The following is a 24231-nucleotide window of genomic DNA, read 5'->3' as shown; positions in this document are numbered from 1 at the left end:
GACTGAAATATATTTGTTTTGTATACATGTACATAATAAATAAAATAAGCTTTTTTTTTGATAAATTAATTTTTAAAAATGCACTTGAAATAAAAAGATAATACTTTTCCAATTTTCCTTTAAACTTCAATTTATTGAGGTCAACACTAAATTAAGGTTTGTAAATTGTTGGTATAAACAGGTTTCTTGAAGCGACTTATTTTTCGTAAGGGAAATACTTTTTTTTTAGTAGACTAACTAAATTAAAAATGGGAAAAAGTATCACTTAAAACAATATCTCCATTAATAATCAATAATATATTTTTTTTAAATTCTTATTTAAATTTTGACTTCTACAAGTCCCTGACAAATTGAAAACAAATTACCAAAACATTTAATTAATTGCTACAGTCCAGTAAGTTTGTTTTTATTGTTATTTCCTAACCTATTAAGTAGTAAATATGGGTTGTAACCACTGTAAACAGAAATCTGTTAACTGTTGTAATGAAAATTGTTGTAAGACAAAAAATTGTATTTTGTGTCTGGTTGAGTTAAATACATGCATTTCATTGTTTTCTGAAACAAGAATGACCAATAAAATAAGTTGAATGAAATTTTAGAATTACAACTCTTAAGGAAACCTAGGGATAATGGATAAATATTGGAGAATGTGAATTTTGCAACCAGAATGTGGACATTGTTAGTTTTGCAAATAAAAACATCATAAACTCAGTTCTTTTGGCAGTGCTTGTGTTACTTTAAAAACTTGTTTCATGACAAAAATTAAATGAATTTATAATTAAGTGAACTTCCTTATTAAGAAAATACTATTTATATTCAACAGTAAATAGGTCGTAACTTTAATACAATGAAAAGAGGAATAAATTCTAGTTAAAAATAGTTGGGTTTTTCCTTTTTAAACAAATTTATTTTAATTTAAAAATTAAAAATTTAGATTGGTCTAAAAAAAGTTCATCCAGAATGAAAAGTAAGCCACTAGCAAGAAACTTGCATCTATAAAAATAATAAATAGAATACAGAGATAGACTTAAAGAGATTGCTACCGAACCGAGCATGTGCTAACATTCTCTAAAATGTGGGAAGATTTTTTACATTGCTGTTTGATAAAACTACAAAAAGGAATAGAGAGAAGCAACGTTCAGAGGCTGATACTATGAGCTAAGACTCTCTGAAATATACACAGATGTAACTTTTTTTTATCCTAAATAGTCTTCCTATTTTATCTTAAGTTTTCCTAATAAGTCTTTTGATCTTTTGTGTTAATATGCTGAATATTAAAATGCTATCTGGTTGTATATCATCATAATACAATAAGTTATTATTTAGCAACAGGGGCAAGAAAGAGAAAATAAAAAAAAAACATGGATTGAATTGAGAGTCGCTCTTTTATTGACTTCAATCTAAAAGTTATCAAAATTGATGTACTGGATAAGAAAAAGCTTAAGCATACAGTAAGTACACTGGAAATGTAACTAACTATTCACCTACATACACACGATTATTTGTTGAGGGATTACATTCTGTACACTGTGAGTAACATTTTCTGCAGAGGTTGGTAATCCGCATTATGTGCAGTTTGTTTCCATGAGCCAATAAGGTTGGTGACTTTGAGACAAGAAATTGTGTCTAGTTCTATGTTGTTCATTGCCTTTGAATGATCGAGACCATGTCTTTCCATCTGCACTCAGAATGGTGTTGACTTTATAATAGTGAATACCTGTCATTGAATATGTCTTCCTTAAGCACAGTGAATACACAGAGTATGTGTAAGTTTTCCATTATATTTCCAGGTACATGGTTCCTAATCAATATTGTGTAGATCACTAATCAAGAAGTTTAGGGAAACTGTATTGGTTAAGGACTAAGAATGAAGTGGTAGACCATTGGTACTCAATGAAGAAAAACTGTACTTGATATCAGCTGCTGTGCGACCTAGTACCAACAACCCCATGGAAAGTTGGCCCAAAAGAAAAACATTGGTGTTTCAATTGCATACAAGATGGTTCATAAGAAGCTCAGTTTCATCCTAAAAAAAGTGAAATGTTATTAGCCACCGATTGTGGAAAGTGAATTCAATGCTGTGAGTAGATTCAATAGTTTCTAGTGGACAATTCTAACAATGTTTTTGTGTCGATAAGGCATTTTTTCATGTATCAGAATATGCATGCGGACATTACTCACATCAACAACTCACAGGCCATACATGAAATTCCCTCTATATGACCAGAAGATTGGGGTGTGGATTTCAATATCCAAGAAAAGAATATTCAGCTCAGTATTCTTACAGAAACGATAAATTTAGCACATTATTGTAAAATCATTTAATTCATGGGATAGCTAACCAAGGACAAAATTAATACATATTTAAATAAGACAGTGTGTTGTCTTAAACAAGAAAGATACAGCCAGGCAGACCATTAAGTTACTGCTAGAGGTTTTCAAGAGAACAAATAATTACTAAGAGCTTATAGCTACCCCATTCCCTGTACTTAAACCCACTGGATTTTTACTTTTAAAATTATGCAAAAAGTAATGTTTATTGAGGAAAAGCCCACAACTTGTAAGAACTTCAAATTGCTTTTCATGATTTCACTAGATAATTCCATATAAACAACTAGTGAGAATTTTCAAGAACAAGATGAAACCCTGCCTACATGTCCAGGTGTATATGGGGACCATTTCTAACTGCAGGGTAAGTCGATGTTATGTATTGTACTAGTGTGTGATAAATGTATAGTTACTTTTGAAATGGGTCAATTTGGAAACCTCCAATTTATTCTAAAATTTGTTAGTCATCAAAAATTGTTTTCCATTTTTTTTTTTGCAGTAGACTCCAATTTGAAGTTTTTTCATTGCCACTAAGAAAATACATGATTATATATTCTAATAAAAAAAATGTTCATACACCAAATTGCAGCTAATTTCATATAAAAATTGCAAATATTTGCTGTTCAGAGATATTAATTTTCTAATGATACATTTCTTTTGTTTTCTCTATTACTTTAATAATTTGAAAAATATATATATTATTATTTTAGTAGAAGATAAAATAAATAAAACTTTACATTATACAAAAAATTTAAATGTTTTAAAATTTATTTTAAGGAGGCTGTGATTTTAATCAAAAGTGTGTTCAGACATTATAAACTTATTAGCAGCTCACGAAGAAATATGTGAGCGTAAATTAGCATGAATGTTTTGGTAGTAGTATTTATCTACCTAATTTCTTTGTAATGTAAAAAAAAAACAATGTCAAAATGCATTGTTCAAATTTATTGTCTACCCTTTCAGAATAAATTGTTCACAAACATATACAAGTAGAATTTTAAGCACATCTAATGATTTTTATCCCGTTTTTTACAATTTAGGTAAGCATACTCTATACGTATATTTTCTACTAGGCAACTCATGTTAAATGCAAAATATTGCGTTAACGAATCATAATATGCATTATTCAAGGTTAGTAAACTTTCTACGTCTGTAAAAAAATAATTCGGATTTCAGGCTTTTTTCATATGTTACCGTGATAAGAATTTTCTAACGCAAGCTACGTAATTAGAAATCAAATTTTATGGAATTATCTCTTAAAACAATGAATCATGCTGATTCACTGGTCACATTATGCATTACAATATACTTTTTTTATGACAGTAATACCGTAAAAGAATAACTGATTTAGGAAATTAATTGGTGTGGTAAACATGTATAGCGTATATTAAGGCTTCGAGCACGTAAATTTATGCCAGTTTTTATTAATGATTTGTGATTAGTGTACAAGTCGAAATATTTGTGTCATGTTTATACTGATATTGTAATAACAAAGAAATTTCCGCGTTTTTCATATTGCTAACAGAAACACTTGATTCGTATTACTGCACTCTGTTGTTTGAATTTTGTACTAACCAGGAATAATTTGAATGGTGTCTTTCTGAGTATCGTGGGAGTTGACTGTAGGATTTGTTCGACACATAAGTGAACTTTATAAACAATATGTTAATTAATTGTAAGTAATGCAACTGTTTAAAGTTTTAACTATATATGAAGTGTATCATTTTGCGTGTTACCTGGTGGTTTTGATTTTACTGAATTGATATAAAAAGAGTAAACATAACCTACATTTTAATATATGATAACAGTTTAGATGTTAAATTAAAAATGTTTCTTTTGAATCTGTTACGTACTTTTATGGTTAATTATTGTAATATTATCGTTACGCTTTTGTGATTTGTTTAATAGATTAAACACAAAGTAATCATCTGTCTTAACTTAAATACATTATTTATCTCTTGAGCTATATAATATTTATTTGATGGTTAAAAAAAAAGTCGGTTTAGTAATTTTTCGCGTAGATGATTTAGTAGAAATAACGGCTTTGTTTTTCTTACTTTCAAAACTGTTTAAATTTTTCTTATTGAAAAATATTTAATGTGAACGCTCATAATTGGCTTTATCATATTACAATGTTTTAAGTCTGTTACTTAGTTATTTATAAAAGTGTGTGTTTCAAGTATTTTTTTTTTTAAATTCTGGTTAAGTGGCGTTTTCTCTGCCATATTGCTTATGATAGATTATGTACCGCTTACAAATACAAATCTTACCAATTAAAGGGCCACTGATGATTATTTTATCATTAATAATTTCTAACTTTGTGTTAATCTTCACCTTTATATTTATGCTATAAATATCTAAAGCTGTAACTTCTCATTTATTTCTATTTATTAATCAGGATTACATTTTTATTAACTAATTTTGTGATTTTGCTAATTTGAGTGCATGCATTTGTTATCAGCCTTACAGAAGTTGATGTAGTTTTAAGATATGTACCAAACTGCCAGCAGTAGATCTAACAGTAACATTACCACAAAAAATCAAGTTTTTTAGATTTATGGTATTATTTGATTTTATACACATCAGGTTGTAAAACCATGAAGAAATAAAATTGTTAAAAGTTGCAAATTATTTACCTGACCTATTTCTTTAACCAGTTATATATTTATGTTATTTTATAGGTTAATAATTCTATTTTTGTGTTGCAAGATGTTAACAATTCTTCTGTTTATGTTATAGATTGTCCTAGCGGAGTCAACCCTGCTTTTATATAAAAAATTTCTTGAAGCAAGTTCACTTGCTTCAGTTTAACTAATGTTAACTTGTTTAGTTAACTTTAAGGATATTTTTTAAGCCTACATGATTAATATATCAATAATCCAATAGTGTATAATAATCCATTTCTACCATTATTTATGTGATATGTATAATAATGATAAAGCAAGTAATAATTTAAAAAAATTGAAGGGCTTTGTTAAACAAGTAAAAAGCTATAAAAATTAGAATTCAGTCCTCTGCTCTCATGTATTCTGTATTGAATGATTCATATAATGTAGTTAAAAATATACTCAATGACAATATTCTCAGTTGTTTGAACAATAAATTTGTTAAAATTTTTTTAAATGTACTATTGAACCTCTTTGTAACTAAAATATTCTGAATTAGTAATTAGTTAAAAAGTGTTTATAGAACTCATTTCTGGCATGGCTTATCATCCCCATAATCTCTAATGATAATAAACATTGTAATATATAGCCTTACTGTAAACATAGCCAATAATAATTCACCCACGGATTTTTTTTCGTAACAGTAAAATAATTCATACAATTTTTTTTTAATTGGGTTTCCTTATCATTGAAGACTGATTAGATATGAAAATTCTGTTTGCACTGTTATGTCCACTTAAAGTAAAATATTATTAAAAAAATCAGTTTTATAGAGGCCGGAAAACTTATGGACAAATTTGAGAGGGTGCATTGTTTTAAAAAAATTATGTTTTCGATAATTTTTTTATTAGCTAGTAACATGCATGAGCAAATTTTCATGATACACAACCGTTTGAGCTACAGTACCAGTTGGGGTTTCCCACTAAAATCCTTCCTCCTGTCTGCATCCTGTGCCAGACCCCCTTTTGGTGTAACTCGGTGCTTGCTCTTACAATGACACAGAGTCCTGGGTACATCCTTAATGGAGGTGATCCCCAAGGGGACTCCCAACCGCATTTTTACCCAAGTTCTGTTTTCCATTTGAGAATTATCCTGCACAATTCTGCAACATGACCCCAGTCCTCTCCTGCTCTCCACAGTAGGCACAGTTCTCCGAGTGATATTTTCTTTTGGCAGCAAGGTATGTGTTGAACACCCTGAATAGCCTGAACAAATCTGGGTAATTTAGGACTCCTCTATCAACTGATCTGCCTAGGATTCTCTTACTTCCTCTTTGCTCTTACCTTCCCATCTGCTTACTCCTTCTGTCACCATTAGGTCCATACGTGGGACTCCTGAGATGAGAAAATGGGTTCTTTATATATAGTTGTATATGCGGCTGTAATTCTTAACACCATATGGTGCTGCAGCCTCTTAACAGCTCCCATACCTGACTCCCTTCCATGAACTCTATACTCCTATGTTACAAGCATCAGCCTGCTTACTGCTATCTTTGCCTTTTTGTATTTCTGACATATGGTGCAAAGATTCAATTCCTGTTAATCCAGAGTCCCAGGTACTTCCCCTTATAAACAACCCAGCATCTTTGATGTTTGGTACTATATGTGGTATTTTTTCCCTTCTTGCCATCATTATAATTTCTGTCTTCTCGGCCACTAAGTGCAGTTTTCTTGCCTCCAATCACCCCTTCACCATGACAATAGCCTGGTCTGCCTTCTCTTTGTACAGACAGCAGCCATATTACAGCTAGTGATTGGAACTTTCTTCTAAAACCATGAGATGTAGGCCAAAATACATATACAATTACTCATGCATATGTATAAAAGTTTTTGACATATTATTTTTGGATTCAAGGCAATTCAGGATTTTTGAAAAATGACTGATTGGCTCTTAATAAGTCATGTTTGAAGTCATTTTTTGTATTGTATATTCATGCCTTTTGATTGTGATCACCGTTTGACCAAGGCCTCATCAAATCTACTAGACAGATTGATAGATAGTAGTTTGACAGATTGCAGTTTGACTGATAGCATTACTTTATACATCTAGATAACTCATAAATCAGCATTTAATTTTAATCATTACGTTATACGATAGGATGTCAATAAACTTACTAGGTCTGAAGTACGCATGTTGTTATTAGCATTTACTTATAAATCTTTGTTATAAAATGCAATATTTGTTGTAATCTTTTGCTGATGTCCAAGAAGCTTTGCTGCTTGTAACTACTGACTCTGCACATTTCTACATGAAAGCGCTTTCTGTTATTACTTTTATAAGCAACTTCTACCACTTTTTAATATAATTGAAATTGTTTATTGACATTTTTCTGAACTATTTCTTTTCTGTTACAGGGTCTTCCAGTGGAAGAAGTCTTCGTTTTTAAATAATATACATTTTTTTTAGATGAAGAATAACAAATGTGATATTAGTAGAATATTGAAACTTAAACATATAAAAAGAAATATTCATAATAATAAAATAATCGTTGAGATTCAGGAAGGAATAATAAAATAATTGTGTTATAAAACATGACAGAAGTTATTAAGAAAAATATTACTAATTTTGAGACAAGTGATCAAGGTGATAATGAAAATGTGAATCCAGATACTGAAGTAGGTGATGTAATTACCTGTGATAATGTAAATAAGGATAGCATTAATAAATTAGTTAAGGATCGTGACAAAAATTGTGAGCAAAAGGAACAAAAAATTAGTCAGTTAGGTGATGGCCAACAAAATGAGGGCGATAAACGGTAAGTTCATCTTTCATTGTCTGTAATTTTATAAAATTATTTATTTTTATTTGGAGTGTAGAAATTATGGAATATGGAATACACAGTGATTGATGATTATATGCACTCTTTTACCAATTATTTACGTATTGTAGTATAATACAAATACATGTATGATTCTAGTTACATATTAGTTTAAGTATGAGCTTAACCTTTGTTTTGTTTGAACCAAACATTGTTTGGTTCTGCTATTACTTGCAGAAAAAAGTTGATTTTTTTCAGTTTTTACAGAAATGAAATTTTAATTTCTACCTGGTAAGCATATATTTAATAATATATTTTTTAGTGAGCAAATGAGTTACTTAAATAGTTTACTTAAATTCATAGTTATTTTTTTTATTGCTGAATAGTTATTTTTTTTTATTGCTGAAACATTTTTCTTCACAGCTGGTCTTGTCCAAATATTTAATTCTGGGTTTGAATTGCCAATACTATGTAACTGTGAACTAATCTTAAAAATATTAATAATAAAACATTACTACTTATCAACATTATCATTTTAGTATATGTATGTTTGGTGCCAGATTTGTAACTCATACCATGCTTACAAGTAGTAAAGTGGTTAACCAAAAATATTGTTATGTCAATGTACAAAGTCCTCCAAAATACAAGTGACTTCATTCTAATCACCTGAATTATTCTACCATTCAGTGAGCATCATTACTTTCCTAGAAAGTAACTCTGACTTGTGCCTTTTTTAAACCTTAACATTAAAGAAAAAACATTAAATTTAAACCTTCAACATTAAAAAATGGGTACGATAGTTAAATTAAATGGTTTAAGTTATGTCAAGTATCTCTACAGATCAACCTTATGTGTATAATAAGAAATAAACTGAAAATTAATAATGAAGACTTAACTATCATTAGAAATATATCAACAAAATTTATTTTGAGTTTAATAATCAATTTACACACAAAAGATAATACTTTACCCATGGGATTAACATTATCTTGGTAGTGTACTTTACCCATGGGATTTCCATTATCTTGGTAGTGTATGAACCTGTTATAAATAATGAACACTAAATCATTTAAACAAAACTTATTCCTATCATAATTTTAAATTTACCTTCGAAACTGACAAATACAGTAAAATAAATTTTTTAGATGTTGGCATTAGTAAAAGTAATAAAATAACTATTATCATCCTTGGGAACACAAAATTAATGCATTTACAAACATGTTAAATAGGGCAATACATTACACACATAATAATAAAGAAAGATTAGATTCAGATATTATAAAATGTATTGCTGTAAAAATGGATATAACACATGTTAATTAAAAGATCTAATAAGCAACATTGATACGTATAAACAATAAAAGTGTTGATGAAAAGAATAATCAACTCAACTGATGGCTAAAGCCAGCTGGTCAAACGATCATAAAGGCCCTAGTGAGTAATAAGAAAATTAACCCTACGATCGTACAGTTTTAAACTGATTAATAGTTTTTAACACATACTGTATTATATTATGTAAGTATATAAATAACTTTTTAACGATATAGTGTCGTATATGATCAGTCAGCACTTTGTTGAATTATTGTAGTTTATTGTGTAGTACACAAGGGTACTTACGTATTAACGTCACCGCAGCTACAGCTTTATTTAAAAAGAAAGTAATCAATCGGATTTCGGTGGAAAATGAACAGTCTCTTTATTAATTATAATAAATGGTTTTATTTATTTTATAAATATAATTTAACCAAACTTAATTTATGCTCGCTTCGCTCGCTAACCTTGACTAATTAACACCGTAATTTTTGGAGTATTTATTTAATAATTTCAGTTATTATTGCAATTATTTATTATTTAAATAATCAAAACACTCCTGTTAATTAGTCAAGGGTTAGCGAGCGTAGGTTAAGTTTGGTTAAATTATATTTATAAATGGTTATAAATAACCATTTATTAAAATTAATAAAGATACTGTTTTGAATCTATGTTAAACTCTATATCGGCCCATTTTCCACCGAAATCCGATTGCCTACTTGTCAATCAGATATTAAATAAAACTGTAGCTGCGGTGGCGTTAATACGTAAGTATCTATACAAGTCAACTGTAAAACCTAAACCAATGCAGAAGTTTTATTTATTTATGTCTATTCATAAAAAAAATTTATGTATATGTGGTAGAATTCCTGTTCTTTTTAAATTTGTATTCCGTTGTAACTATATTTATTAATTAACATTAAGTATTATTTATTTTGTTAAATGAAAGAGAAAAATTATTAATACTGATCAATTGATTGAATTATGTTTAATAATTTAGTTAGGTATTGATTTTTTTTTATGCTACTACATAATTTTCACATGTTCTCTCATACTTATGCTCAAGTTAACATCTGTCATCTTAGTAAATTGCTTTGTATATGAAATATGTATAATATTTTATAGAGTCCATCATACCTTTTAAAAGTAAAATAATTAAGGTAAAAAAGAAGGCTACTGTGTTAAAAGCTCAAAACCTGTGGAAAAGTTGTATTCAGCGTAGCTATTTGTATTTTTCAGGTTTAAGTGAATAAAAATTTGGTTGTTATTTTATTTTATTATTTTTTCGTTTTTCACAGAAAATGAATGCATCCATTAATAATACATTTTTTGATGAAGTTCCATTAAACACTTCTATTGATGTTAAAACAGAATTAGAAGAAAGCATACCTGATGAAACAGAATGTTTATTTTCACAATATAATGAAGACATGGAGTATGATTGTGTAAGTAAAAGAAATAAAATTAAAATTTCACTGGGGGAGGGAAAAATGTAGTTTTTGGTTAGTCATTTGTAGCTGATGTAAAAGACACTTAGTTATTGACTAATTTCTATTCTTATTGTATAATTTAGCCCAACAGGTTGGTCTAGCGGTTAACTCAGAACAGAAACTTATTTTAATATTACTGTAGTGTATGAAATCTTTCTGTTGCAGGGAATAGATCATAATAAATTGTACACAGTGTTTCCTATAAAAGAAGAAAATGATCCTTTAAGTTTAGATAAAAACTGTAACTGTGAAGATTTGATGTTTATAAAAAAAGGAAGAACAATATCAAATTAAACAGGAAGAATTGGTAAAGTTGTTTATTTAAAAATATAATGTGTTCAATCGTTTTTAATTTAACTTATTAGTGTTATAATTTGGATTGTTTGCTTAATTCTTACTCTTAATTACACATGTTTTTTTAATCTAAACATTTCCAGGTTATCAACCTCTGGTAATACAGAGTGATTAGAATTGAAATATACACTTTTGGTAGCTTATAAAAATTAAACTGGTATATCTGAATACAGAAAATGATATGGTTTTACAGGGAATTTTTTTAAAGTTTATGTTTGTATATCTGCTCAGCTGCTAATGTCACTGATTGATGTGTCATGTTACTAGACTGGCAAGGTGGCCACTACTGCAGTAGAGTAAGTTTTTTGTGTGTTTGAATTAGCCAAAACATACTCTGTTACTGCTGTGTAATGGCATTTCAGAACAAAATTTGGTAAATCACCATACGGTAAAAGTGTTGGCCACCAAGTAGTCCAGACTTGACACCTTGCAACTACTTTTTATGGGGTTATGTAAAAGACAAAGTTTTTTTACCGCCCCTTCCTGTTGATATTGGCGACTTAATATAACGTATTAGAAATGCTGTTGCTACCATTGACCAATATATGCTTCCACGTGTTTGGAATGAATTCAACAACCATGTTGATATCTGTCGTGTACACCATTTGTAACATTTATAAATATGAACTTAAAGTAATCATCTCATCTCTTAAAAATAAATTTTTAATAAATCTGTTGAAAGTGTATATTTTATTTGTAATCACCTGTATATAAAATAATGCATGACAATTAGAAATATTTCTGTATTTATTTTGATAAAATAGTGGCAGAAACTCGCACAATGTTAGTGCAGATATTCAGTTATGATGCTTTTGGCCAAACACAGATCTACGATTGATTTTTAAAAATGGTCAAGTATGTGCTTATAAAAAATTTATAATGAAAGAGATGAAACAGAATTTAATCTAAAATTCCTGTTTCTTTTACTTAAAATATTATTTACCTAGTTAAAATGTTTTAGCAGAAATATTTTTTTAAACATGATTTCAAAAGTAAAGTTGTGCAAGCCAGGAACGTATGAAAAAAATTAATTTTATAATAACTGAAAAATTATACTTAAAAATCTGCTGTGGAGTACAATGCTGCACTCCTATAAATATGAAGTGCTGAAAATTATGTGGATTGATGTAAAATTTTTAATATAAATTTGAGAAGAGAGTAGTAAGTTGGCAAGAGTGGTGGGTTTTGTCTATATTTAGGAATGTTGTTGGACATTGAAGATTAACAAATTGAATTGATTTTTCCTCCCCAACCTTGTATCGAACAAAAATAATACAAGCATAATTTATTGGAAAATCTTATGTTTTGTATTACTTTGTGGATTTATAAGTTAATTAAGCATTGTTATTTAAGTTTTTGTGCATAACAGATAAATTTAATATTTTAAGAAATATAATTTAATTTTTTTGTTCTCATAATGTGTGTGTATTATATATAACACACAATGGAGAACACACAATGAATGGAGAATTTTATCATCTTAACAGTCTTTTTGGTACTGTTTATAAAAGTTTTTGATGTCCTTTTTCTGTTTATTTTTGGTGTTTACAGTAAGTTTAATTTAGATTGATTCATCTTATTCTGTGTTATTCATTGCTTATTTTTACTTTTTTTTTCTCTTGAATATAATATATATCTTTTATTTTAGGATCTTGCTGATAAGACAATTGACGATTCAGTTCTAGAAAATGTTGAGGATAATATTCAGAATACTAAATATATGACTCAGGAAGTGTAAAGATAACGTTTTACATAATCGCCTACGTAAAATATTCAATAAAATCGACAGTGTTAGTAGTGATGGATTTAATAATGATAAAACATTAGAATTTGAACACGATATAAGAATTAATAATAATGATGTAAGCGATAGATTAGTGGAGTGTAATAAACAAAATATTAATGACGCTAAGAAATATACGTGTAATCATTGTGAAAAAACATTCAAATCAAAATATAATCTGATGCATCACAATAATATTCATATCGGGGAAAAAAGTTACCATTGTACATTATGTCAAAAGTCATTTTATCGAAGCAGTGATTTAAACAGACATTTTTCTATTCATATCGGTGAAAAAAGATTTAAATGTAACACTTCTGAAAAATCTTTTAATAATAATGGTAATTTAAAGAAACACCTTATAATTCATTCAGGTGAGAAGAAATTTACGTGTAATATTTGTTTAAAGACTTTTAGTAATAGTAGTAATTTGAAGAAACACCTTACAGTTCATACTGGAGAGAAAAAATTTATATGTAATATTTGTTTAAAATATTTTAATAACAGTAGCAATTTGACAAAACATCTTATAATTCATACTGGGGAGAAAAAATTTACATGTAATATTTGTTTAAAGTCGTTTAATCAGAGTCGTGTTTTAAAGGCACATCTTTCCATTCATACCGGTGAGAAAAAATTCTCATGTAATTTTTGTCAATTGTCTTTTAACCAGAGTTGTCATCTGAAGTCACATCTTTCTATTCATACTGGACAGAAGAAATTTACATGTGTTTTTTGTCAAAAGTCTTTTAATAGAAAAGATAGATTAGAAAAACATGTTATTGTTCATAAAGAAGAAATTTCTGTAAAATTTTCTTCATAATAGTTTATACTTATATAACTTATAAGATTTACTAATGGTACGCAGTATAAAATTTAGAAGAAGTGTTTGTATTGTTTTTTAAATGTTTGTATGAAGTTAGTGTATTATTTGATGTACAGTATTATTAAATTTTGTTTTTAGGAATTACTTATTTAGTTTTGTTCTACTTGTTAGTAAGTAACCTGTACTCGTTACTTATGTACTTGTAAGTACTTAAGTACTTGTACGTAAGTACTTAAGTAACAAATTCAGTTGTTCTGTAATAATTCTGATAGTTAATCGCCGGTCATACCGTATCAAGTCTCTGATTCGCTTAACATTGTCATCACTTTTTGACATTAATGGTCTTGCAGAGCATCTATCGTCCGCAACTGATTCCTAGCCATCTGAAAATACTTTAAACCACCTAAAAACTTGGGCTCCTAACGAAGCGTCATCTCCATACGTCCTTTTCAATTTTGAAAAAGTTTCAGTAGCGTTCTCACAGAGTTTAACACAAAACTTGATTGCACAACGTTGCTCATAATTAGTGTCAATCATTTTTGTAACACACAGCAAAACCTTGTTTCACAAAAAGTTTGTTTACATCTTCATGTGGCAACAATAAACCAAAAATAAATCAGCTGTTCATATAACCATTTGTTTAATGATAACACTTTACAGTGTTATTACTTTGGCTGCAAAAAAAAAATAGTCTCATTACTTTATTTACAGACCTCATTTATGTTTAATTTGTGTAAATGACATTATTTCCCGATCAATAACTTTCTTAGAAAAGAACAAAATTAATCAAAAAGTAAGTCTCAAATGTAAATTTTGTTACACATGCTTGTTTAAATCAGTTGTAAAAATAGTGAATCATTAATTCATAAAAAGATACTCCGTATTTCAAGTGCAATTTTATGATTGCAAGTGTGAAATATCATTTAAATGAATATCACATGAAAAATCACAGTTTTAAAAATTAAATATATTCTGTTGAACATTTATGCAAACATCTAAACAATATTACAACCTTTTATTGACTTTTCTTTTTTTAGAAATTTGAATTCTAACATAATTCAAAGTCATATGTGAATACCAGCTGTTAACATCAATTTTAAAATAATATGAAAATTTGTTGAACTTTCTTAATAAAAATATTTCCCAGCTTAATCTCATAACTTTCCTAGCTACATTAGTCAATTCATTTTTCAATTCGATTATTTTAAGCTCTATTTTTTATACTTTTACAATAAATTATTTTTTTTTTATTGATAAACATAACCAGAATTATGAATTTTTTTTTCATATGTTTATATAAAAGTATTTTTTATAATTTTTTATAGTTAAATACAAAAAACTGATTACTTATACATGTGAAAAGTTTAACGTTGAGACTGTTTTATGTTTTTGTTCTTTTTCAAGAGCTATAAAAGTTATTGTAAGAAATTTTAATGTTATTGGTTTTTTTTTAAATAAATCTTTATTAAATTAAAATTACTTGTTTGATTATTCTTAAATCTTTTAAATTTAAATTTTAAAGCTAAGATGCTCAACAAAAGCAAGGAATAACCAAACAAAGTTTTTAATTTTAGTACAGGATTATTACAAATGATATTTCCGATAACAAACTTGAATTATTTACATTTAATAACACTCAACACATGAAAGGAGCATCAATGGAAAGGAAAAGTCAAAAATTTCCAGTGGTTGGTACAGTTGTAGTGTAGTTATCAATTTCATTACTAGGATGATAAGAAAGAAAATAGCTGCCAATGAATACAGGAAGATTGTGTACTGGATTTTCACATCTGCTAGTCTGTTATCACTCTGCAACAATTTTAGAAGGAAGTTTGGTGAAGATGCATCCAGTGAGCTGCGTATCCATAAGAGTGGTATTCTATCTTTAAAGCAACGGGATACATCTATAAGCGAAAGTCAACCAGCCATTTACCAATAAGTGAAAAGTGTAGAGTGTGTGCAAAATTTTTGTACAAGTCCACAGAAATCCATCATCTGGAACAGGATACACGAGGTTTAATTTTTCAGCAGGATGGGCCGCCACCCTACTTACAATTGAATATCAGAAGTGAACTGAATGGGTTCTTTTATGACTAACTCTCCTTCCTCTTATATAAAGCTAAGGCAGTGAGAACATTTCTCTTGCGTTTCATTTGACAAACGTTTGTGTTAAACTGACATGATAAGCACAATTTTCTAGATTTTAATTTCATAAGAATCGACTGTTGTACGTTCTCATTTGTGAGAATCTACATTTTTGTTGTTGAGAAGTTTGTGCAGAAATATTCACGGCATTTCTTTCTCTATTTTTCCTTAAACTATCATTCCTTCTTGGCAACTTTTGTTTAAACGTCGTCTCATTTGAGTAGCATATTTAGTAGGCTTACCCTTATTTTAATTATATATATATAAAAACATAATGTGTGTGTGTAATATAAAGTACTAGATGCCACTAAAACATATTGTAACTTAAATATATTAAATAAAATATATAACTAAAGTAAAAGTATTTGCAACAAATATTTATTTTTGAAGTCTGTGCCAGTCAACACAATTTAAAAAAAAAAAAAAAAAAAACTAGAAATTCTGGAATTAAAAAATCAGGAATTAATCAAGAAAAATTATAAATTTCTGTAAGAAGTTTTCTATGAAGAAGAAAACAAAATAAAAGTAGTAACAGAATAATTCAAGGAAAAGACCAGTTAAAAACTTAAACAGGAAAAGGAAAGAGTATAGGACATTAGAAAAAGTGTTAAATGTCATTCCGTAGTAAGCTGAAACAAAATAAAAAAGTCAGGATTAAAAAAAATCTGAAATTGCGAAGACATTTTTTCTTTTTGGGGCCACCATACTCAACATAATTTTTAAGATAATACCTAAATGATGATAATAAATTAAGAAAAGGTTTTTATACAAAGATACAACCATAATTTTAAATAAAAAAGTGTTGATAAGTTTTGACTAATAAAATTTTGAATTTTAAATGCAGTGTGTAACATGCAAGATAATTTTTTAAAAATTTATTTAAAATTTAAATCCATCGACCACTAGAGATGGGTTGAGAAAAAATGTTTTATAGTGGTTTGAAGGATTACGATATAATAGATGCAAAAAACGTTTTTCTGAAATATGATTTATCTAGTCATTTATTTTTTTTTTTGGAAAGGAGTGAATATTACATGAATATTTTTGGAAAACAATAAACATTTTGGTCAAAACACCAATCCCCACCCCCACCTCTTTTCCCAATTTTTGCAAAAATTTAATATTTGCCTCCAGGGGATAAGACCTGTTTACAAATTATAAAGAAAATCTGTCAACACGGCTTCAGAGTTAAAAGATATATGTTACAGGCCAACATACATACATACCATACACCCGTCTGACAAAAATTATTTAGAGCATTGATTTTTGGTTGCTCTTTTCACAGATTTACAATTTTTTTCTTTTTTTTTTTTTTTTTTTTTTTTTGCTGCCAGAAGGACCAATTAGTCATTTATGTTTAGTCTTTCTTATCTTCCAATACTCTTCATTTTCCTGGAAAAATTCCTTTTCCATTCCTCTGTCCAAACCGTCCCCGTTCTCTTTTTAGGCTTTTCTGCAAATTTTAACACTGGGCAAGTTGTTATAATTTCCAGATCCTGTTCTGAGATCTTGCAGTGCAATGCATGCTTCTTTGATGTCTTGAAGCACCTCAGTGAGCCACACTGGTTGTGTTTTTAGCTTTAGCAATCTTTCCAAGAGTTGTTTACTTTTCTTTGATTCCTCCAAATGCAAGAGGTGGCTAAAGAATTTTTTTCTCTTCTTTCTTATTTCTTCTGTAATTGGTGTAACGACCTCATAGATTTTATGGTTTAGGAGTAATCTCCACTTTCCTTCCATCAAGTTTACCCCGCCAATACAGGACCTTACAATCCTTCTTTCTATTTTGGCTAATTTTTCAGTTCTCGATGCTATCTTGATTTGACCCAGTGTTTCACTTCCATACATTACTACCGGTTTGATCACCGTATTATAGTGTCTTATCTTGGCTTGTTTGGAGATGCATTTCTTGTTATAGGTGTTTCGTGTGACCACTTGTGCCATTACTAGTCTGTGTGCTCTTTCTTGCCTTTCTTTATTTTCTCGTTTAGATTCCATGTGATGGATTCATCTAAATATTTAAATTTTCATACTATTTTAATTCTGCGACCATTGATTTCCAAATGTTTCTGCTGTGTCTTTCTAGTGAACATTGCTTCTGTCTTCTTGTACGAGATCTGAAGTCCAATTTTCGCTGCGATAGAGGCCAATGATTCTATCTGGTGTTCAGCCTCTTCCTCTGTATTTACAATTTATTTAAATCAATTTTTTATTTTTTTGTTTTGAGAAACATCAGGAAAGTATTCTTTTATTCATTCCCCAGCAGGGAGACTCTTTTATAAATACCTAAAAGGAATAACTTAATTTTATTATGCAATATAAAAGGTGATCTTTGTTATATTATAAATAAAAACTAAGTTTATTTTTTTAATGTCTTATTTAATGCATCATTTTTTTTTTTGAAAAAACAATTATAATGAAAACATAGCAAAAAGCAGAAACAAATTTAACAGGAAAGAAACAACAAAAAATTAAGATGAAAATAAAATAAGAAAACAAAATGAAATTATTTACAAAAATTAATACATGACGAATGGTGAGCCTGGATCAGAATTATTATCTTCTTTGAAGTTAGGTGTGCTTCCATCAAAATGAATATCTTCTTCGAAGCCTGAATCAGAAGATTTATCTTCTTCAAAGGTAAATGAATCTGTAACAGTATTTTTAACTTTTTTGAGGTCAGGATAGCCTGGATGGAAAACCTGATCGTGCAGCTGAAAGCTTACTCTAAATCTTCTTGTATTTTGAACTTATTCATGATTTCATTTCCATTATAGTTAAGTCTTCTTAAATTGAAAAAGAACTTTTCACTGGTAGCAATCTCTTTATGTGAATTATAAATATAATTCTTTATAATTCCATTTTCCTGGTTTAGAATTATATTATTTTTCGTAATTCTTCTAACCTGTATTTTATTTCATCACAGTTTTTGTGCACAGTGAAAAACTCAAGATATCTTTTTTCGTTCAGCTTCATTTCATCAATTAGTTTTTCACGTGATAAGATTCAAGCGTGTAAGTCAGGCGTAACAGTTCTGTATAATGATACTTGCTCCTGTAATTCATCCGACCTTTTATTGCTAGCCAATAAATCGGAACTTAACTTCTCTACTTTTTTTATTAGCTGAGAATTACTTTTATTAACTTCGACTACTTTTTTAGGCTTCCTGACTTTTTCCTTAGTTTCTCATTTTCAGACTTGCGTTCAGATATTTCCGACTCTAAAGCCATTACAGTCTCTTGGTAGAGACTGTTTTTTTGCGGTGAGATTCAAAGTGAAACATCTTTTAGACATGATTAATCATTTCAGTTTTTTAATATCCAGTTGTAAATTTTCATTTATATCCTTTTCAAAATGATACTTATTTTTAATATACTTGCTTGACTAGCTGAGTGGCTAGCTTGCTTGACTAACTGTGGCAGTCAAGATTGACCGCCACAGGAAACGCAAATAACCACATAGCACAGGCAAAGCTGTGACAGGGAACTAGTATAATACATATATGTACTAGATACCACTAAAAATTGTGAAGTAGAATAATTTATAAAAAAGTAAAAATAAAAGCTGACTTTAAAAAACAATAGTACTAAAATGTTACAAATAATTATATTTTTATTTATTAACTAAAGCAAAAAGTATTTACAACAAATAACTATTTTTGAAGTCGGTGCCAGCTAACGCAAGTTAAATAAAAAAAAACAACATATGATCTATATTATACAAGTACTACTTGAAACAATGCAAAATTGGTATTAGAAGTTTTACTATAATAAAATGAGATCTACAGAAATGTAACAAAAAATATGTGACATACAAATATATGCTATAAGAATACTTTATAGATGCTTAGATATATACGAGGTGTGACAATAAAGTAATGAGACTGATTTTTCTTTGCAAGATGTGGCAACCCTGCAGCTTGCGTAGGCACACCATCTTTGACCTTGGTCTATAAGCTACTTCTAGTCCAAGCGGCACATTGATGCAACTGCTCGGTCGTGAGTTGTTCTGTAATAAGTGAACACGTGTTTGTGTCTCTCGTCACAGAAATGAAACCGCAAAATATTGCGCGACGGTATGACGTTTCTTTTTGCGTTAAATCGGGTGAAAACGCGGCGACAACTTACGGTAAGCTTCAGAAGGCTTTTGGAGAGGAGGTTATGTCAAGAGCTCAAGTTTTTCGGCGGCATAAAATTTTTAGTGAAGGCAGAACGAATGTTGAAAATGAAGACCGCAGTGGACGACCATCAACCTCACGGACAGATGTCAGCTTGACCGGGGTGCGTGAAATCGTACGATCTGATCGAAGATTATCCGTGAAAATGATCACAGAAGAACTCAACATCGATCGAGAAACGGTTCGCCTAATATTAACTGAAGATCTTGGTACGAGAAAGATTTGTGCAAAAACGGTCCCCAAAAATCTCACACAACAACAGCGAGAAACACGGGAAAATGTGGCAGCCGATCTGTTAGAGCAAACGGAAATCGATCCAGAATTGTTGAGCCGTGTTATCACTGGTGATGAAGCTTGGTTTTTCAATACGATCCAGAGACAAAACGCCAAAGTTCGCAACGGTGCCCAAAGGGATCACCCAGACCAAAAAAAGCTTGCATGTCAAAGCCAAAAGTGAAATGCACGCTTGTGTGCTTCTTCGATTCCAAGGGAATTGTTCATAAAGAGTGGGTGCCTCCTGGACAATCAGTTAACCGATATTTTTGCAAAGAAATTTTAGAAAGACTTCGTAAACGAGTTCTTCGTGTCCGTGCCAACATTGCTGATAATTGGATTCTGCATCACGATAATGCGCCATCCCATACTGCTCTGTCAGTACAGCAATTTTTAACTTCAAAACAAATTTCAGTACTACCACAGCCACCTTATTCACCAGATATCGCTCCGTGCGACTTTTTTCTATTTCCAAGAGTCAAAATGGCGGTCAAGGGACACCATTTTAAAACAACACAAGATGTCCAAAAAGCTGTGACGAGGGTCTTGGAGGATATTACAGAAGATGAGTTCCAGGAATGTTACCATCAATGGCAGAAGCGCTGGAATAAATGTGTGTAATCAGAGGGGAACTCCTTTGACGGAGACAGCACTAAACATGACTAAAACGGTAAGCAACATTTTTTTTCACATCAGTTTCATTACTTTATTGTCGCACCTCTTATATTGTCAGCAAGTACATTTGCCTTAGCGAACTCAAGATGAGGTATGGTCGTAAGATGCTGTCTTTTATATGCTCTTGAGATCCCACTTTACATGTGGGAATCCTGTTTAGCTGCCTAGCGGTCGGTTGAGGTACTAAGTTTACATAATTTTATGTTTAACTTGTGCTGGCTGACAACGACTTCAAAAATAGTTATTCGTTATAAATACTTTCATGATTAAAATATTGAATAAAATTGATTTTAAATGAATTAAAACCGAAATTAAAAAAAAAAAAATTATTTTGGATCTCCCCATCAGGCAGAGGTATTAAGTAATTTTTTAAAAAAATCTTCTTTATATAATTCAAATCTTTTAACGCTCAAAATGTATTTTGTTTAACAAAAACATTTTTTTTTTTTTCATTTTCGGGGCACCTGCAAGAGGAAGCATTCGGGTAAAATTAATTTTTAAGGAAATAATTCCTATGTGGTGATAATAAATTTAAAAAAGTATTTTTTTAAATTAAAAAACATAATTCTAAACAACCATAATTCTAAATGAGTAAAGTTGTAATTTTCTAGGAAGAAGATGAAAAACCCACCGGGTTGGTCGAGTGATGAAGGCGTCTTCCCAAATCAGCTGATTTGGAAGTCGAGAGTTCCAGCGTTCAAGTCCTAGTAAAGTCAGATATTTTTACACGGATTTGAATACTAGATCGTGGATACCGGTGTTCTTTGGTGGTTGGGTTTCAATTAACCACACATCTCAGGAATGGTCGAACTGAGAATGTACAAGACTACACTTCATTTACACTCATACATATCATCCTCTGAAGTATTATCTGAAAGGTAATTGCCGGAGGCTAAACAGGAAAAAGAAAGGAAGAAGATTAAAATTTTCCACTGTTTTTTTTTTCAAGAGATACTACCGTAAGAGCTATCAAAAAATTAAGGTTTTCACATTTTAATGCAGTGGGTAACTTGCAAGATGGTTTTACATTTATAGCCTAAAGAGTGGGATTAAAACACGCGTAAGAAAAGATTGGCAAAAACACCAAATTTTTGATTGGAAGCTATGACTTTCACATAATCTTAGATATCTTCTTTCTTTTTCCTGTTTAGCCTCCGGTTACTACCGTTTAGATAATACTTCAGAGGATGATATGTATGAGTGTGAATGAAGTGTAGTTTTGTACATTCTCAGTTCGACCATTCCAGATGTGTGGTTAATTGAAACCCAATTTACCAAAGAACACCGGTATCCACGATTTAGTATTCAAATCCGTATAAAAATAACTGACTTTACTAGGACTTGAACGCTGGAACTTTCGACTTCCAAATCAGCTGATTTGGGAAGACGCGTTCACCACTAGACCAACCCGGTTTTTAATCTTAGACATTTGCATCGTTTAATTTAAGAGTGGTGTTTTAAACATTTTTTTACATACTTTTTATTTATTTATGTTCATAAAGTAATGAACTCTAACCAAAATGTAGGCACCGGAATGTACCGATCACTAGCGGAAAATCCTGATTCGTTAGTATCAATTTCTAGAGTTAGATTTCTTATTTAACTTTCATTATATCAATATTCATCATTCAAAAAAAATATTTTTACCCAAGAGGTAATCAATTTTGGACACCAAATAATCCAATTCCGAGACGCCGTACGCCAGGGCAACCCGTTTGGACGGTCTAGATGTGGAAGGCGTGCCATAGGCACGCCTCTGCATCTAGTATATTCGCTAAATTGGGGCGACGGAAGCGAAGAAGAAATATAATCACCGAATCCTTATTACAAAAAAAAAATGTGTAAATATATTATAGTTCGAAAAAAAGCGTGTGCGCACGCACGCACACATGTATAGATCAATATTACGATTGCTGTACAAGGTTGAAAGAGCACGTGAAATGCAGTTATAAGTGTTATATACAGAGTTATATTTAAGTATGGAAACAACTTATACTGCATACCTGAGACGTCTTTGGAGGGAGAATGAAATGGGGTTCATCACAGTTAAAAAAATCTGCATTATGGTGGGTTTTTAATTTTTTCCGCCATATTGAATCAAACTTAATTTTTTAAATAGGAAGGTATGACACATCATTTCGGTTTAAATTTTACAAGAAAAAGAGTGTTGAACGCCGTTTTTCTGTTAACGCCTTCGTTGTCGAGCACTCAAATTTGGAACGACGGATAAGTAGTGTTAATAATAAAACGCGATGGATGCATGATCAATTTTATTGCATTTTCCATTCATAATGCAGACAATAGCGATGCTGTAATATTAGTAATAATTAACAATGAAACAACAAATTATATCAACTGTCATTTTCTCATTAAATTTTTTCATTATTTAAATAATAAATAATTGCCATAATTACTGAATTTATTATTTAAATACTCAAAACATTACTGTGTTAATTAGACAAGGTTAGCGAGCGTAGGTTAAGTTTGATTAAATTATATTAATAAAATATAAATTGTTATATTGAGTGAGTTACTAAGATGGTCAAACTTGATTAGCGAGGAAAATAATATTTTTTCATTTTAAAATTATTTTTATGCCCAAAATCAAGGAAATATAATGATTGTTCAGGAGTGTTGGGAGGGGGGTAGAGCCCCTCCGATTGTTACAATATAAGGTCTAAATGTAAAATTATAATTTTACCTTCCGATAATTAAAAAAAAAAATATATAGAAAAAATCGAAAAAATTTGTTGACAAATTTTTTTCCATTTTTTCTCGACTTAAAATTGGTTTTTAACATGATTATTATTTTTGAGTGATTTGGTAAAGAATTTTTGGGTGGCATATAATGAAAGTACCGAACATAATCGCCAGGTATAAATGCCTAGTAAATTTTTACACGGACTTGAATACTAGATCGTGGATACCGGTGTTCTTTGGTGGTTGGGTTTCAATTAATCACACATCTCAGGTATGGTCGAACTGAGAATGTACAAGACTACACTCATACATATCATCCTCTGAAGTATTATCTAAACGGTAGTTACCGGAGGCTAAACAGGAAAAAAGAAAGAAAGGGATAAATGTAAACCCACCGGGTTGGTCTAGTGATGAACGCGTCTTCCCAAATCAGCTGATTTGGAAGTCGAGAGTTTCAGCGTTCAAGTCCTAGTAAAGCCAGATATTTTTACACGGATTTGAATATTCTGTGGTGGGGTGGGTTTCAATTAACCACACATCTCAGGAATGGTCGAACTGAGAATGTACAAGACTACACTTTATTTACACTCATACATATCATCCTCATTCATCCTCTGAAGTATTATTGGAACGGTAGTTACCGGAGGCTAAACAGGAAAAACAAAGGTATAAATGCAATGTTCAGCATTTCAAAAAGTTTACGGTTGAAGTGTAGAGAAGAACAATTGCTGACATTTACAGGAACCAA

At 30.1% G+C, this 24231-nt stretch overlaps 1 long non-coding RNA gene across 1 annotated transcript; it reads left to right on the top strand.

Annotated features, from left to right (window-relative positions):
* The first annotated feature begins 3897 nt into the window (after positions 1-3897).
* On the top strand, positions 3898-12872 carry LOC142328913 (uncharacterized). Its single transcript, XR_012757381.1, has 5 exons — positions 3898-4003; positions 7349-7749; positions 10362-10508; positions 10719-10860; positions 12556-12872. It is a non-coding gene; the product is annotated as an uncharacterized LOC142328913 (long non-coding RNA).
* The last annotated feature ends 11359 nt before the right edge of the window (positions 12873-24231 follow it).

This window comes from Lycorma delicatula, chromosome 8 (assembly GCF_047948215.1).
Source record: "Lycorma delicatula isolate Av1 chromosome 8, ASM4794821v1, whole genome shotgun sequence".
NCBI lineage: Eukaryota > Metazoa > Arthropoda > Insecta > Hemiptera > Fulgoridae > Lycorma > Lycorma delicatula.
This window is presented reverse-complemented; position numbering and strand designations above follow the sequence as displayed.